Consider the following 17,350-nt stretch of genomic DNA (forward strand, 5'->3'; position numbering starts at 1 on the left):
GGCACCCAGAGGAAATTTACCTCTATCCTTAACTGTCTTATTCTAAACAAACTTTGTAAATCCTCAAATGCTAAGTCTTGTCTAGCTTCAGATGTAGGCCTACCACTTAGTAGACTGGTGAGAGCAACCATTGAGTCACTACATATCACAGTTCTTTCTGGTTGAACTTCTTCGATCCACTGTAGAGCGAGTATGATAATAATTCAGTAGTAAAAACTGACACATGATCTGATAATCTTTTTGCAATTTTTATTTTAAAAGTAGGAATATATACTGCTGCTGCTGTTCTTCCAGACTCTGGTTCCTTAGACCCATCTGTAAATACCTGTAACACAGAATAATACTCTTGCATTGTTGAACTACTAATTCAGTTGGCATATTCATCTCCGTTTTTTTTTATTCTTTCATGAATTTGTAAGTCTATTAGCGGCATAGGGAATAACTAAGGGGAAATTTCTGGAATAACAACAGAAGGAGCAATTTCATGGTCTTTCAACTCCAAACTGTTAGCCTCCTTCCTTACTACCCAACCAAAGCTTGTTATTTCTTTGTATTCATATTCCCAACAATCTTTCAGAAGTATTCTAACTGGATGGTTTTCCATATGTCCCTTTACACCAGACCAGTACCTTAATCACAACTGAAACCTACGCTGTTCTAGAGGCAATTCTCCCATTTCAACTTGTATGAAGCCACCGGAGAAGATCTAAATGCACCACAGCAGATGTGCAAAGCTTGATTTTGTATTACCTCTATCTTTTTAAGAAATGTTTTGGTCGCAGAACTGTATACTACACTACCATAATCTATGTTTGATGGTTTGATATATATATATATATATATATATATATATAGTCTTTGATTACAAAATTAGTTTTAATACGTTTTAGAATACGTTTAAATAAGTTTTGGGAGTTTATTTTTAGTCCATCTCCTACCCTGATGTCCGTTTTGCAGAGATGGACTAAAAATAAATTCCCAAAACTTATTAAAATGTATTCTGGAAGATGATTTCTTCAAATAGTGGTAGAAGAGGATGTGGTGCTGGTCCTTCAAGAGTCACTCTCAATCTGTCTGTCTATAAAGCCTATAAAAAACAGTCTTCATGTATTTTACTACACTTCAGCTTGTGATTCTTATTAAGAGGGGGTCATTTTTTAGTATTCTTTACCTAACCTAAGTCTCTGAGACCCTGACACCTTGCTCTTCCGGAGACTCCAGGTAGGTTGGAGTTCTGGAAAATGGTGGTGCTGAAGACTAAAGGCTTCCTGATGGTTTCACACTTAATTCTTCATTCTTTTGCAGTTAACGTGTCTTTTCTTCTCCACCTGTTTTTGTCTGACCCTGCTGACCCAATGAGCATTTCACTGTCCAATGTTCATACCTTAACTGCAATCTCTAGTATTACATTAGTATTGTATCTTTCTCATGGGCATTTAATAATTTTTGACTTTTCAGTTTTTGTTAAATCTCTTTTTTGGCTTATTTTATCTGTAAAAGAAAACGTGCCTAATAATTCTGCACACCTGAATATAAGGCATTTTTCATTTCCAGCCTTTATGAACAATTATATATCACTTATAAATGATTAAATACAAAATTAATAGTAGTTATTAAGATTAAAATGGTTTGTAATTGACAAAATGTGCCTGGGAATAAAATATTATCAGAAAATCAACGTGCCTAATTCTGCACACACTGTACATTTCATTTAGAAGCTATATTTATTTAAAGTAATTAAGTAAAGTTTATTTATTGATTTATAATTAGGAAGCTTTTATGAAATTATGAAGTAAATCTTACCATTTAATGAAGTAAATAAGTAGATTTTATTTAAGTTTTTTGTTTTCATTTACTTAGTTTTATGAAATTATAATACTCCCTAAAATTATGTAAACATTGCTCATTTCTTTTTTATAAATAATCATGAACATAAATAAATTAACATTTTCTCTATATTTTTCAAAAATCACACAATTAAAATACAATTAAACAGTTTATTTATTTTTCAGTCATCAAAAAATTTTCTTCATACAAAAATGGACATTCACAGTCATCTCTTGACACAGGTGCATTCAGTAAAACTTCAGAATTATACTGTAACCCTCGTTTTAAACATACAAATGTATTTAAAAAAAAATTAAAAAATCAAGCATACATTAAACATTCAAAACAGCACTCTGAAATAGTGAACTTTAAAAAATACCATGACAACTTTAATGTATTAAAACATCAACAGCTGAATGTTTAAACAGTTCTATCCTACCATAGCATTTAATACAACTTCGTCTTCAATCTTTGAACTTTTGGGGAGAGTTTAAAGGACGAGTTCGGTATGTTCGTTTCTGATGAAATAGAACGGTTAAGATTGAAATTTGGACACATGCTGCTGGCCCGAGAATTTTCAGTTTCTGTGTAGCACCCCGCCACCTCCACAATGGTTGCATAGGTGCACTGGAACAATCCTTCCTAAAACGCATTGAACTTTTGTTTACAAAGACGTGAAACTCACCGAGTGGTCAGGGGTGTTCACTGATATGCTCACACAAAAATCGCTGCAAAAGATGCTTTCCAACAGGTGTTTTACTATTCGTTGTAAAACTGTGGACCTATTTTTCCAAACGCCTCACACCCGTACATTCTTCCGTTGAGTTATGCATAAGACTACAGAAAGAATACAAACAACCCCATTTCCGTTTCCGGCGGTGGAGTAATACCGTACCTCACAGCACATCCAATACAAGTCAATGGAGTTGGACAAAAACTACGATAAAACCTGTTGGAAAGCATCTTTTGCAGCGATTTTTGTGTGAGCATATCAGTTAATGTTTCATTGTCCTGTTGTGGCTGGTTTGGGCAGATTTATATAGAAGAGATATTGATTGCTTAGTTTTATTGTTTGGCAAAGAGGGTTGGGGGATGTCCCCTAAATTGGCAGTTGACGATGTTTACAGTAAAACATTGCGATGGACGATGATATCGTGAGATCTCTTAATGCTACTGAAACGTGCTGACCATCACGAAAAGGGAGAGAGAGAGAGAGAGAGAGAGAGAGAGAATGCACATAGTACTTACATCTACTGTGTTTACGGGAATACTGTACTTGGCATTTCGAAATATTTCGGTTTATTTGGCCATTTAGGCGCGCAACCGAAGACAAATCCTGTCAGTGTAATTCCGTTCTCTTTCGCGACTTATCGCGCTTTTAATATTTCTTTTCAGTATAAAGCACATCCTGCTCTTTTCGTTCTCTTTCATTCATGTTTTGTTATTAATAACTTTAAACTGAATCGTCAACTGAAATCTGCGCGGATTATCAAAAATACGACACATTTATAGGACATAAAGGGTCTCTGTGGCAAAAGTGAAAGTAGGCTACCAGCGGCCAGCGGTTGAAATGTTTCAAAATGTCTCTTTGCACAGCAAAGCACCTGTTTCAATAAAATGATATATTCAAGTTTATATAACCTACTTTTACATTTTCGCTTCTGTTCTAAATGATTTTCTCCATTACCTTAAACAAGCTGCCGCTGCTTGAATCCCAGTGCAGGAGCTGTAGGTTACAACTTAACACAGAAAAGTAAGCGGTTAGTTGATTGCTGTGGTGACTCGTGACACTCGTGAACAGCACTGAACACGCACTTTTTCTGGTACAACTTGAATTTAATCATTATCATAAACTTTTCATTAACTTCGGTAGGTTCTACAACAAGGGAATTGTAATTGGCTGCTTTTTCTGCAGAGAGCCGATCTCTGTTGATGTATCTTAATTTTTTTAGCGTTTGTTGGTAAAGGGTGAGACCTTGCGAGCCACATGATTTTTGCCAAAGAGGCAGGTATGGCTCGCGAGCCAAAGGTTCCCAACCACTGGTGTACACGAATCAATAGATTAAATAATAGATTAAACTGCCGTGAGACTGGGCTGGTCTGACAGAGTGGGGGGCGTGGCATCACGATGGTGGCTCTCGATATCATCGTCCATCGTGATGAATTCAGACATGATTTCATGATTTCAAACATTTGTTTTTTGTATGATTGAGTAGAGAAGATGAATAAGTGAAACTCTTCCCACACGGAGGGCAGTGATACGGTTTCTCTCCGGTGTGGATCCTCTCATGTATTTTCAGATATTGTGAAGTTGTGAATCTCTTGTCACAGTGTGAACACTTGTAAGTTGTTTCTCCAGTGTGGATCTTCTCATGTGTTTTCAGATATTGTGAAGTTCTGAATCTCTTGTCACAGTGTGAACACTTGTAAGGTTTTTCTCCAGTGTGAGTTATTTGGTGCAGCTTCAGTTCAGCATCTCTAACAAAAGTCTTCCCACAATCAAAGCACATGTGATTCTTCACACCATTGTGTCTTTTCTTGTGTAAATTTAAAGAACACATCTGACTAAATTTATATCCACACAAAGAGCACGTGTAAGGCTTCTCCTGTGTGTGAACTTTCATGTGGTCCTTCAGCGTATCTGACCTAAAAAATGTTTTACTGCATTGATCACAGTTAAACGGTCTTTCTCTGGAGTGACAACGCATGTGTCTTTTAAAAGTGTATGCTTTTCTGAAACTCATCCCACACTGATCACATGTGTGCGGCCTCTCTCCAGTGTGGATTGTCATGTGTTCCTTAAGTGATCCTTTCATTCTGAAACTAATCCCACACTGATCACATGTGTGAGGCCTCTCTCCAGTGTGGATTGTCATGTGTTCATTAAGGCTTCCTTTTAATGTGAAACTAATCCCACACTGATCACATGTGTGTGGCTTCTCTCCAGTGTGGATTTTCATGTGATTATTAAGGCTTCCTTTTAATGTGAAACTCTTCCCACACTGATCACATGTGTGCAGATTCTCTCCAGTGTGGATTTTCATGTGATCCCTAAGGCTTCCTTTTAATGTGTAACTCTTTCCACACTGAGGGCAGGTGAAAGATTTTTTGGCTCTTCTTTTCAATAAATTACTTTCAGCCTGTGAGCGACTCAAAGACTTTTCACCAGTTTTGACATGATGATGTTTCTCCTCCGCTTCACTCAGTTCTTCACTCTCCTCATTGTCTTCCATCAGGTCTAAAATGAAAGTAAGGAAAGGTTCATTTTCAGTAAAACAAAAAAATAGAGAAATGTAAAAGGAAAGACACAAAGGTGAAACATGATGTAACATCAGAAAGAATATAACTGCTATAAAATTATTATTTTGATGCATTTATGTTAGAGATCGGCCAATAAATTCCATAATCAATATTTTATATTTTTTTCAGATAGTCTATTTAAGATTTTTTCTTAATCTGACATCCATCTCCAAATCGCTTGTAGGGTCACAGTGATCCTGGAGACTATCAGCGTCTCACGTCATAGGCTGGAAAACACACTGGATTGATTAACACTATAGGGATGTAATGTTTCTGTAATGAAAATTTCATATCACGATTATGACCAAATAAGTGACCAAAATTATCACGATTATCAATATTATCACGGTTTTGTTAAAATGAGATGAAAATGTTCTAAAAGAACAGATACGCACACTGAAAACATTTCAACAAGTTTTATATTTGGAAATCAACAAACAACAAATATAATTAGCAGCTCTATGCACTTTTTTTAAGTATACACATTAAATGATATACACATTAAATTATATGACATTGTCATTAGCAGCGCATTATAACACAGCGCACATCTCTTCTATCTTCTATGCTCATTATCAGCTGTCAATCAAAGTTAACCACGCCCTTATTTGGCATACATTTTATATCTAAATACGATCTAAACTAACGAGTTAGAAAAAAATTCACCCCCCTCACAGTTGTCAGGCACTCGGAACCTATCGAAAAATACAATAAAAGTCCATGGGACCAACCTGTAAAAACATGAATTTATGCTGTGAAAACGGACATTTTAACATGGGGTCTATGGACATTTGCTCCCTTTTGGGACCTCCCTCTAGCGGATTTTCAATGTATTGCAGTTTTTCGCACTTCCGGGTAGGCTTCATTTTTCAGATTAGAATGTTGCCGCTTGGTAAATACACTAAGTTTCATCATGCTGGCATGTGTGGACGCATTTAAACAAGTGTGTTACAACTAGCCCCGCGTTAGGTTGTGCCCCGCACTCTTCCCCTTTTATGTCCTTTTTCTACAAATAAAATATAAGAATGGTAACATTGATCTCGGAGTGAGTTTCCTCGTGTTACTGTTGTAACCGAACGGGACGCACTGTTTGAATGCTGAATGGAGAATGACTGAGGACAGAGATACATTTCCATTAACTTTAACATTTTCTTTTTTCACCATTACTCACTGTGGAACCATTTAAGCCCACCTTATGCGTTTTTTTTATTTTTATTTTTTTTATTTTTTTTGGGAAGGGATACAATTCACGTCTGATCACATTTGTCACTCATCTTATGTGTTTCAATGAGGAATCCCTCTAATTGCAAACTTTGATCCATTTTCTGAAAGTGGTTAATGATAACATTTCTTTGTGTGATTTTACCTTACTTACTACCTTAAATTTACAACTATATGTAGATAGGCCTACAAATTACACATTCATTTAAGGTGAGACACGGCAGGCAAAAACATTGTTTGTTTTTTTACTGGTAAATTTTTTGATTTTTGGATATTTGTCTTCAATAACCTGTCTTCTTTCAGACTGTGGTGAAAAAAAGTCAGAAATACACATTTAGGTCTTTATTTTACTACACTTTGTCTGTTTGCGTCTGTAGATTTCGCGTAAATTCAACAAAAGTTGTCGTTGTAAATCATCCCGCCGATCCGCGATCTCTGTCTGCTCTCTGTCATCACAGGCACCGCTGGAAAACTCTCTCTTCACTGTACAATGCTGTCAGATCCAAATATGGTAATTTCCTTTTTATCGGCAACCAATCGCGAAAGTAAAAGGGCAGAATGCGCAATCTCATTGGCTAATGATAAATCTTTAAAGCCCGTTTTCTCAAAATGACCTTTCTCTCATACTCCAAGTCCGAAATCTCCACTTCAGTAGCACCTATATACACCAAACTGTCCAGTATTGTACCTAGTTATATTATGAAGACATTTACAAAGAGATTTGTAAATATATTATTCCTAGCCTGATTTATATAACATTTTATTCCAAAAAACATGGCGAAAATCATTTTTTTAAGGCTATTGACAGTATATTCTGATTTACAGGATAACAAAAGTAATATCCATAAATCCCTCTGTAATTTTTTTCCCATCTAATATGTGAACACAATGAAAAAATATTTTTAATGTGGCTTTATCCAATACTCAGATTTCGTTTTTTTAAATATATACAAATTAGCGCATATTTAATTAGATATTGCCTAATTTGCATATTTAAACATTAAATTACAGAAAACTTGTAATACATTTTTTTCTCATCTTAATGTAGGTAATCAACTGGGAAAGTTTCATGGTGATATCTGCTAGTTAAAAATGTTACCCTATTCACCTAGTGTCTCGCCTTAAATGAGATGGAGTCCATTTTGTCCTAAAGCCCCTTATGTATAAAGGGGCATAATTCAGGAGCCAAGCCGAGGTAAGGCGACCCTACATTCCCCTCAGTCCTGAGCCCCTGGGACCATCCGGCTCCGAGATACCGCCACTTCCTGTCCAGCTTTGACCAGGCATAACTCAGCCATGGAGGGGTCACCCAGTGGGTTGCCTATGCCAGGAGTATTGAGCCCTAACCTGGCTTTCTTCCCGAGATATGGTCACTTCCTGTGGAACTTTGACCAGGCATAACTCGGGAGCCAAACCAACTTAAGGCTCCAGACTCCCGGTGTGGTGGCCCCACTAGGAGAACCCCCGAAACCCCAGAGTCTGGAGTCCCAACTCGGCTTAGCTCCCGAGATACTCCCGGTCAAACTTCCAGCTTTGACCAGGCATAACTCGGGAGCCAGGCCGTCTTAAGGCTCCAGACTCCCGGTGTAGGGGGTGTTGTGGAAAAAATTCATCTTTTCTTTGTATTTTATTTTCAATGATTTAACAAACGAATGCCATGCGTTCTTTGGCTGTATTTTGAGTTTCTTTTGTGATGTTGATACAGCTGCAGGGTGTGGGTGTGTGTCCCAGAGGTGAGAAGATTAGGGGGTTAGGGGAGCCACAGGGGTTCCTCTGTGTCTTTTGTTTAGTGGGGGCTGTAAGAGATAGCTTTTGAAAGAGATAACACTATAAAAATGCTGGCCAACCTCTGCTCTGGGTCTCACTCCGCCTGCAGCTGGTCTGTGGATGGACTGGGAACATTTCTTGCAAGAAATAAATATCTTTTAAGGACAATTTGATCTTGATGTCTCTTATGCCTGATGCTGTTTTGTTAGTTATTTGTTTTTGCCTCAACAGGGGCTTACTAGGAGGCCCCCCTAAGCCCAGAGTACGGAGCCCAACTCGGCTTGGCTCCAGAGATACTCCTGGTCAAACTTCCAGCATGACTCCAGCTACAACTCCAGTCAAGCCGACTTAAGTCTCCAGAGACCACCGGCCACTAACACCTACCATCCCACCCAGGGCTCTAATCAAATATTAGCAAAAGGATTTTTTTTTTTTACTTTTCTGTCACTGAATAAATATATTGATGTTTTACTTCTATAAAATAAAAATAAAAAAAATATATTTTGTGAATCAATGCTGATGTGGGCTTATTTGGAACCAATTCAAAGTATCAATTAAGCCCATGCCAGACTTCTGACTTTATTCCTAAATTATCTTCATTATCTTCATAATCTTTATAATCTAAAATGTAGGCTACATCAACTAATTAATACATTTTCAAGTGAGAGATAAATCTTGTCAATATCTATGAAAAAAACCTAGACTTAGATTTTGGTGGGCTTAAAAGGTACACTTACCCAGTTTGGCACTTCATATTTTGTGAAGTTTCCAAATTTACTTTCTGAATGAGCTTTCTAGAATGCTGTACAGGTAATAGGGCTAGGCAAAAGTGCGCTGTTTCAGGTGCGTTGTCGACATTAAAGGGATAGTTCACTTTGAAATAAAATTTTGGTATGTTTTAGCTTACCTCAAGGGCATCCAAGATGTAGGTGTCTTTTTTTCCGCAGTAGTTTCAATTTTGATATTTTTAGGTCAAACCGTTCTTGTCTGTCAGTCATATAATGCAGGTCTATGGTCACCACCTCAAAGAGCAAGCACAGAGTCCAAATTAAAACAATTCCACATCGTCCAAATTAAACAATTCCCCATCGTAAGTACACATTGATGGCCCAAGACACGAAACGAGCGGTTTGTGTGAGAAAACTAACAGTATTTATATCGTTATCTCTTGAACACAGCCGCGTCCAAATGATCTGAGGGCGCGGGCGGGTATAGATATATACACTAGACGTCGCCTTGGCTACTGCAGTTCATTGGAACGAAACCGTAGCCAAAGCGACATCTAGTGGATATATCTATACCCGCCCGCGCCCTCAGATCATTTGGACGCGGCTGTGTTCAAGAGATAACAACGATAATCACTTTTTATTTCAAAGTGAACTATCCCTTTAATGCCACCTTCACATAAAAAGTCAGATGTATGGAAGCATTTTAAATTTCGCAAGCAAGACAATGACGATAGTGTGGACAAGAACAAACCTATATGTGTGATTTGTAATGCTGAGGTGAAATGCTGTAATAATACTACAAATCTGCGGAACCATTTCATGAGACCTCACCCAGATGTGCAGGATCCAACACCCCCACCCCCACACACACCCGAAGATTTCAAATGCATTCACAAGCAAAATTCCTCGGATTTCGTTATATGTTGAATGTGCTGGAGCCTTGTTATTTTATTCCTAGTCGCAAATGGATAAGCGAAGAGATAATCCCAAGACTGTACAATGAAGTGAAGCGAAACATTATCCTGTCCCTACAGTCAGCGGACAGAGTGGCCCTCACTTGCGATGGTTGGACGTCAAGACATCAAGTCTATGTCACAATTACCTGCCACTATTTAGACGACTCGGTTCTCATTTCAAATGTGTTGCAGACCAGAGCTATGCAGGCTAGTCACACAGGGGCAAATATATGTGCATTGCTTTCAGATGCGTTGGAAGGAAGAGTGTGGGCTTACAAAGAAAGACCCGATCATTGTGACCAACAACGCTACCAATATGATGCGTGCCATGGAGACGATGGATGGAGCTGCTCCATATTGGCTGCTTTGCTCACACAATAAATCTGGCATCGCAAACTGCGCTGAAACTTCTGGCCATCTCTTGGTTGCTAGGTAGAGTAAAGCGCATAGTGGCATTCTTTCAAAGGAGCACTAACGCTAACAAAGTTTACAAAGAAAAACAGATGATACTTAACTTGCCCTGTCGCAAACTTAAAATTGACGTGGTTGCCTTCTGCCAAAGCACGTTGACCAACTCCTTTTCTTGCAAAAAAATTACATGTTAGTCCAGTGTTAAGGGGTGGGGGAAAAAAATCGATTCTTAGATGCATCGCAATGCAGATGTGTACGATTCTGAATCGATTCACAAATGTCAAAAAGACGATTTTCTAAAAAATTAAAATAAATTCTAATAACGTAATATTGACGGAACGGAAAAGGCGGAACTCTAAAGTGGACGTGCAGTGCGCTGAAGGGGGTGGATTGGAATCCACTGCTGCTTCAATGTATATGTAATGAGTGATTATAATCAAGGTATTAATCAATATTTTTCCTTCTAAATATCAAATGAGTTGAATGACTTCTCTGGAGATTTTACTTTGTTATAGAAGTTACCAGTGTGATTACTGAAATGTTCTTTACATGTGTTCTTTAATGTCTGTAGTTTATATTTGAATGCAGTAACAGTGCTTGCCTATTTATCCCGGCTTCCAGAAATTAAATAGGGACTGGTTTTGTGTTTGTCTTCAACGTGTTCAAACAAATAGGGGTGAATGAAACCAATAATTTAAGGGGCCATTTCTTTGTTAAAGCCTTACTTAGACTAAAATGTAGCTCTCCTTGAGAAAGAACGCATATAGTTAAGAGAGTTAAGCTTCTTGCTTACAGATTAAGGAACCGCTGGCATTGTTGGAGATTGACTGAGTTGTTGTTTGAGACATGCTGGCACCCAGCAACCCAAATCTGAGACCTGGAAGGTCAAGACGTGCCTGACTTCAGGGTCTGAGTGTCAGCTGCATAATCTATGGAGATATGCTTCAGTCTATCTGTATATGTGTGGAAAATTACTATGTTTATCTATTTCTTAGCCAATCAGAATCATTCAAACTGTAAGCAATAACGTAGCTTAGACCTTGGAAATGGTATAACTGCTGTGATCTTTGTAACTGTAGGGCGGCCTACAAACTCCTGTGAGAGTCTGTAAGCTGACTTCTGCTGATGAAACTGCAAACTATCTTCAGTAAAACTTTTCTTCAATTTTTTATAATTCTGACTCCGGGTCTTCTTTCAAACATCTGGTCCTTGGGTCCTAAACTGTTAACCCCTAACAGCTCGGACAATCTGTGGCGTGCACATAACAGAGACGCATGATGGCCGAGCACCCTCTTCGTTAAAAGCTAACATATGGAAAATTGGCAATTTCATTGTGACCTATTTAGTATTTTTTGTATGTGAGCTGCTTTCTGTATTGTTTAGTTTTCACATCAATATGCTGTAAACCGATCTGTTATACGTACGTAATACTGCCCTCCACAGTCACAGTATGTATCAGTGCAATGCCAGTCACAAAGTTACATTTTGACTGTGCTCTCTGCTGATGTTCATTCACTTTTTTTGTACAAGCTGTTTTTGATTGTGGTATACAGCAAACATTTCAAGTCATAACTCTTTATTATTTAGTTGTGTATAAGAGCGGCTTTGTGTATGTTACTAATTATTCCGAATATGTGCAAGTCCACAACCATTGTGTTTGTATGAGAGCTGCTGGTACATAATTCTATATTTTTGAACGAAAACTGTTTGTGATTTTGCTACAGCAAAATGTTTTTTTTGTCTGAAGGATTATATTGCTCATTGGAAATAACAAGAGGAGGTTGGTTAGAAGTCTATCATTAAATGCTAGAGATTCTGAATAAGCTGAAGTTTGTATTAATTTACTATATGCTGCTAGTACAGGCACACATTTATTTTCCTGTTGGTTCTTTGCAATGTTGGGACAAATGCTGGCAAATGTAACCTTACAGTTGACTTGCCAAATCACTTCCATTTGTTTTATTAATAACATGTATATAGGAAGTATTGGAAGTAAATTCTTTATGTGTCATCATAAATACTTTGCTTTAAAAGTATCAAGTAGTCACAGTCACACACACACACAAAAAAAGATACATTGATAATCGTTACCCTCTGAATCGTAATCGAATCGAATCGTGAGGTGCCTAGAGATTCCCACCCCTAGTTAGTTCACCCCCCCAAAAAAAATTCTGTCATAATTTATGAATGCATTCATCATTGGGTTGTGCCGATAGACGATAGTATCGTGTATCGACGATAGTCAGAGATATCACTGATGGCAGATGCCTTTGACGATATCAATGCAATAATTGGCTCGTTTTCCCATTAAATTATTATTATTTTTATTATAAAGCTAGTATTGTTATTAAATTAATATTAGGAACTAAATTAATTTGCCTTGCTTAAATTCATAACGGCATCACCACATAGACTAACACTTGTGACATTACTGACATGCGTATGAGGACTCCTTTAAGAAAATGTTTTTAAAACAGAATAAAAAAAACTACATCCCACATCAAAATTTAATTGCAAGGTGATCCATTCACAAATTATCAAGAGTGCTTGTTTTAACATTGGAAGATATCCATAGACATTCTTACTTGAATTTCTTACTGGAGTTAATTTTTCATCTCTATTTTTTTGTATTTAAAATTAGACAAATCTGATATTATTTTAATCTCCAATATGTTATTTAACAGTTGAGATAGTTATTTAATGCTTCGCTAACTAGCAGAACACAGCCGGTGTTACGGATCAACTGGGGACGCGCGCGTGCACGCAGATAGTTTTACCTGGATTTCCAGCAGATGTTGAACGGTGACAGATTCGTCACAGCGAATCTTTCACTGAGCAGATTTAAAAGCTTTCCACGTTATTGGTAAATGTTTGTATCATATTAGGACACTAATGTCGCTGCTCCGCTGAATGTTTCAGACGCATTTAAGGGAAGTTTTTATGTGTTTTAATTTCACGACACACAGACCACGCTCACATTATTTTGTTACATTCGTTTCAATGAAATTGAATATCTGATGACAACTGTAAGTAGATTAAATAAATTATGCTTTTGACATTGTGTCTTTGCAGTGTATGTGTATTTGCAGATTATTGTTATGATGGCAATTTGTGGCTTAATTTAAATTGAGCAGCAATACTGCTGTGGTAAAAGGGATGTCCAAAATGTATTTATTTTAATGTTACTGAGGAATGAGTTAAAGCATAAAGCATACAGTGCACTCCATAAATGTTCCTAAAGAGTGTTGGAAATTGAGAAGCCATAGCTTATGGTTCCAATGAATTACCCACAGCATTTACTCAGGGGAATGTTCAACAAACATATTTATTAGCTAACAGGTATGAAAGTAACAATAACAAAAAGGAAGAAAAAAAATAGGCAAATGTGCATGCATGCAGGACAGCTGTATTTGCCAACAGTGGAAGATCTGACCACACTACACTCTGACCACATTTCAAGGTACACATTTACATTCTTATTAGTTCTTACTTTCCATGGGAATCAAACCCATGACCTTGGTGTTGCAAGCGCCAACGTTCTACTGTTTGAGCTACAGGAGCGACACAATGTGCAATTTAATATTACTATATTTGCTATATAGAATTGTTCTGAAAGAAGAAGAGTCAAAATTATTTTATTTTATTTTATAAATCTGTTGAAAATGTTACAAGTTCATGAGATAGTTAACTTCATGACCCAATAAGCATAGCTGCTTTATGTCCAGGGAAAAGGATACAGAGGTGTCAGAGCTGGTTGTACAGAAAAGAGATCTTAATATAATCAGCAGAGTAAAATAAGCTGATAAGTGTTTATATAAAAAATAATAGATCCATTATAAAATTAGGCTATATGCTGATCAATAAATGCAACTTGTTGAAAAAAATGAAATGACTTTGCAATTTATGTTTCTTTTAGGTAGCCTAGCTACTTTAATTTAATCTACATCTGTTGTTATTTGTGATTAGAACTCATGACAACACACTACAGAAAATATGATACACTAAAGTTGAGAAGAAGATTCTTACACGTCTTCTGAAGTGCGCTGACAAGTCCTGTTCATCCAATGAGACCGAATGCCCCATGTTAACATAGGAGTGGTTTCTGAGCTTGACACTAAAGCATGTTAAACTTCTTTGAAATTGCGTCAAATACGCAGGAATATACACTTCAAAAACAAATCGCTTTATTATGCATACCAGTGTGTATACAACTGGTGAAAAATACGTTTTTAATCATGGATCCGTGAAAAATGGCTGCGACGAATCTGTAGCCGTCTAACATCTGCTGGAAATCCAGGTAAAACTATCTGCGTGCATGCGCGTTCCCCATAGACAGTAAAAGAAATGGACACAGCGACCCCATTGGATTCAACGGAGATAAAGTGAAGTCAATTAGAAACTCTTACTTCCTGATGGTCGAGCGTACTGCGCAGACTCAAACTGAGCTTGACGACGTAGATGTGACGTGAGCAACCTGTCTGTCTTCTAGTAGCTGTGCCAAAGAAATCTGAATCATTCCCTTCCGAAACTTGCAGAGACGGAGAGTGTGAGTAGGAGGTGTCCATGAGCTAGGAGCAGGAGAAACTTTTGCTATGTATTCTGATTAATTATTTTGTCACTTTGCCTCCACGTCCCCCCGATTGCGCGCGAGCTTCTCCTCCTGTCCATACGGTAATTCTCTACTGTGCGACAGAGAGTCGGGTGGTTATGACGCAATCGTTAGCCTATTTTTACAAAAATTGCTTCTACAGGGCCATAACGTAAGCTACAAGGTAATGGAGCCTTTTATACATTTTCGTGTTTCTTTAGCAATAAATAATGGACAAATGGAGTCTTTAAACGCCTCAGTTGTAAAGTTATTCACTGTCAAAGTGACGCCAAAATGAATGGGAGTCAATGGGATGCTAACAGCAGGTGGGGGTCCGCTAGCCAATGGCGGCACCCGGGGCTACTTCAAAATAATATATAAAACCCTGCCCCCCTGGCATTCCCCCAGTTAACATGATCCCCAGTTGATCCGTAACACCGGGTTTAAATCCCAGTTGTGCAGGTGGGGCATGTTGTCACACTGTGTTACAATGTGCCCCTATTAGAAATATGCTATTATATTCTATACTTTTATTCATTCTATTGAGAAAACATGAGAAAAAAGGTGAATAAAGACAGAGTCAATTTTTAGAAATTACTAATTATTGATTTGTTTTGGACTATGTTGTATAGCGTCACAGTTAACAGACATCACAGGGGGGTTAAATTACCGAATATGTAAGTTGAAGATAATTCGTAACTCTGAAACAACATCAACTCTTATTGATTCGAATTGCATCGCTATTTTGACCATCTATTACAAAGACCCCTAACCACGAGGACCCATGCTCACTATGTAACGTTACTCAGCCGCACTGAACTCATGACAAACTATTAATAAAGTGAAAAGAACTGCCTTCAACACATACAGCCCATTAGTATTACGTATACCAGTGTTCATACTCAAAGTGTGCAATGTGCATTTTGTTTCAGTTACCTGAAAAGAAGTAGCCTATGATATAGTTTGGATAGAATGCTGATGTGACGGCTTCCCGTTGCTGTATTTCTTCTTCTTCTTCTTCTTCTGGTGTTTTATGGCGGTTTGGCAAACCAACGAAAAAGGTGCATTACCGCCACCTACCGATCTGGAGTGTGGAGTATGCATAGGGATTTGGAAGAGAGAGAGAGAGAAAAAACACATTCCTTCCTAGATCCTATGTATTGTTGCTGTATTTTTCAGGTATTTAAATAATATTTCATGAACTCTTGAAAGAAATGTTATCAACCCCCAACCATCCTAATTCTTGTATTAACTGAAATCTCTCCCTTTCATACGCAGGACACTCAAAAAGAATATCACTGTTCTCACACGAATTCTCCACATTTGTCACACTTTCCCGATTCATGCTTACCTATTTTATAAAGACTATGGTTTAATGCTGTATGTCCAATTCTTAGTCTTGAAATAATGTCATCTTTCTTCCCATTTCCAAGTCTTTTTCTCTCATTTCCAACATACTCCTGAATCTGAAAAAGATGTCTTCCTTTAGACCCATTATTCCATAACTTTTTCCATTTCTTACTTACTTCAAACGCTATCACTCTCTTGAATTCAGCTTTGAGCTAACTTAATTTCTATTTGTGGATGATTTAATGCTTTCTTAGCTAGCAAGTCTACTTCCTCATTTCCATCCACACCCACATGTGGAGGCACCCAGAGGAAATTTACCTCTAAACTTTGTAAAACCTCAAATGCTAAGTCTTGTCTAGCTTCAGATGTAGGCCTACCACTTAGTAGACTGGTGTGAGCAACCATTGAGTCACTACATATCACAGTTCTTTCTGGTTGAACTTCTTCGATCCACTGTAGAGCGAGTATGATAATAATTCAGTAGTAAACACTGACACATGATCTGATAATCTTTTTGCAATTTTTATTTTAAAAGTAGGAATATATACTGCTGCTGCTGTTCTTCCAGACTCTGGTTCCTTAGACCCATCTGTAAATACCTGTAACACAGAATAATACTCTTGCATATATTGTTGAACTACTAATTCAGTTGGCATATTAATCTCCGTTTTTTTTATTCTTTCATGAATTTGTAAGTCTATTAGCGGCATAGGGAATAACCAAGGGGAAATTTCTGGAATAACAACAGAAGGAGCAATTTCATGGCCTTTCAACTCCAAACTGTTAGCCTCCTTCCTTACTACCCAACCAAAGCTTGTTATTTCTTTGTATTCATATTCCCAACAATCTTTCAGAAGTATTCTAACTGGATGGTTTTCCATATGTCCCTTTACACCAGACCAGTACCTTAATCGCAACTGAAACCTACACTGTTCTAGAGGCAATTCTCCCATTTCAACTTGTAATGAAGCCACCAGAGAAGATCTAAATGCACCACAGCAGATGCGCAAAGCTTGATTTTGTATTACCTCTATCTTTTTAAGTAATGTTTTGTTCACTATACTAACATAATCTATGTTTGACCTAACCACAGCACAATAAATACATTTTAATGACTGAAGGTTTGCCCCCCACTCAGCTCCTGACAAGCACCTTAATACATTTATTCCTTTTTTGCATTTTTCTATCATTTTCTGAATATG

At 37.5% G+C, this 17,350-nt stretch overlaps 1 long non-coding RNA gene across 1 annotated transcript; it reads right to left on the minus strand.

Annotated features, from left to right (window-relative positions):
* Nucleotides 1-1,983: 1,983 nt before the first annotated feature.
* LOC309475695 lies at nt 1,984-15,849 on the minus strand. Its single transcript, XR_014197781.1, has 2 exons — nt 15,735-15,849; nt 1,984-5,065 (listed from the first exon to the last, which is right to left on the minus strand). It is a non-coding gene; the product is annotated as an uncharacterized lncRNA (long non-coding RNA).
* Nucleotides 15,850-17,350: the final 1,501 nt, after the last annotated feature.

The sequence above is a fragment of the Leuciscus leuciscus genome (assembly GCF_965113295.1).
Source record: "Leuciscus leuciscus genome assembly, chromosome: 15".
Taxonomy (NCBI): Eukaryota; Metazoa; Chordata; class Actinopteri; order Cypriniformes; family Leuciscidae; genus Leuciscus; species Leuciscus leuciscus.